Source organism: Lupinus angustifolius, chromosome LG15 (assembly GCF_001865875.1).
Source record: "Lupinus angustifolius cultivar Tanjil chromosome LG15, LupAngTanjil_v1.0, whole genome shotgun sequence".
NCBI classification, from domain to species: Eukaryota; Viridiplantae; Streptophyta; class Magnoliopsida; order Fabales; family Fabaceae; genus Lupinus; species Lupinus angustifolius.
In genome coordinates this window covers 12,431,273-12,432,726 of record NC_032023.1, presented here as the reverse complement: position 1 = coordinate 12,432,726, position 1,454 = coordinate 12,431,273, and the positions used below count along the sequence as shown (strand labels likewise).

The following is a 1,454-nucleotide window of genomic DNA, read 5'->3' as shown; positions in this document are numbered from 1 at the left end:
CTACTAGAGAGAGGAGAAGTGCAATTCCTGATGATTATATTGTATTTCTTCAAGAACATGAGGATGGCATTGGGTTAACAGAAAATGATTCATTGAATTTTTGTCAAGCCATGAAAAGATCTAACTCTCAAAAGTGGATTGATGCCATGAAGGATGAGATAAAGTCTATGCATGATAATGACGTTTGGGATCTTGTTGAATTACCTGAAGGTGCGAAACCTATTGGTTGCAAATGGATATTTAAAACCAAGAGGGATTCAAAGGGTAATATTGACAGATATAAAGCTCGTCTAGTAGCTAAAGGCTTCACTCAGAAAGAAGGCATTGATTATAAAGAAACCTTCTCTCTAGTATCTTCAAAGGATTCTTTTAGAATAATATTTGCACAAGTTGCTCAGTTTGATTTAGAGCTGCATCAGATGGATGTTAAGACTGTGTTTCTTAATGGTGACATTAAGGAAACGATCCATATGGTGCAACCAGAAAACTTTGTGCCAGATGGCTCAAAGTCTATGGTATGCAAATTAAAGAAATCCATCTATGGGCTTAAACAAGCTTCTCGTCAATGAAATCACAAATTTCATCAAGTTATTGCATCGTATGGTTTTGAGGCAAATAAAGTTGAAGATTGTGTATACCATAAGTTCAGTGGGAGTAAATTTATCTTCCTGGTATTATATGTCGATGATATACTGCTTGCTAGCAGTGATATGGGACTATTGCATGAGACCAAGAGATTTCTAACGAAGAATTTCGAAATGAAAGATCTTGGGGAAGCTTCTTTTGTATTAGGTATTCGGATACTGAGAGATCGCTCTCAAGGTATCCTAAGGTTATCACAAGAAAGCTATATAGATAAAGTCCTAGACATATTTGGCATGAAAGACAGTAAACCAGGGGATATCCCTATAGCTAAGGGAGACAAGTTTAGTCTCGAACAGTGCCCCAACAATGACCTTGAAAGATACGAGATGCAAAAGATTCCTTATGCATCTGCAGTAGGAAGTCTAATGTATGCTCAAGTGCATAATGACCATTTATCCCCGAGGTCATGGGTTCGAGTCGCGGGAGGCTCCCCTTTGTGGGGAATAAAATACTACAGGGAGTATTTAAGCTAGTGGGTGGCACGCGTAGCGTAGTTATGGGTCGGGGAGGTCGCATGACATTACTGCGGTATTACCGGTGACATGCTCATTGTCGTCATGGGTCGGGGAGGTCGCATGACATTACTGGGGTGTTATGAGGATTTATTGTGACAACAAGTCCGCGGTTCTTTACTCCAACAACAATAGGAGTTCTACAAAGTTAAAATTCATTGACATAAAGTTTCTTGTTGTTAAAGAAAGTGTTCAAAATGGACAAGTTTCCATAGAACATATAAGGACAAATTTTATGCTAGCTGATCCACTGACTAAGGGTTTGATACCTAAAGTATTTCATGAGCATGTTGCTCA

At 38.8% G+C, this 1,454-nt stretch overlaps 1 protein-coding gene across 1 annotated transcript in view; it reads left to right on the top strand.

Moving 5' to 3' along the window:
- LOC109328589 (heterogeneous nuclear ribonucleoprotein 1-like) overlaps positions 11-1,454 on the top strand; it is a 22,095-nt gene continuing 20,651 nt past the window's right edge. Inside the window, exon 1 of the mRNA XM_019562120.1 lies at positions 11-18. The gene's annotated coding sequence lies outside the window, so the exon portion shown is untranslated. The remainder of the gene's footprint in view (positions 19-1,454) is intronic.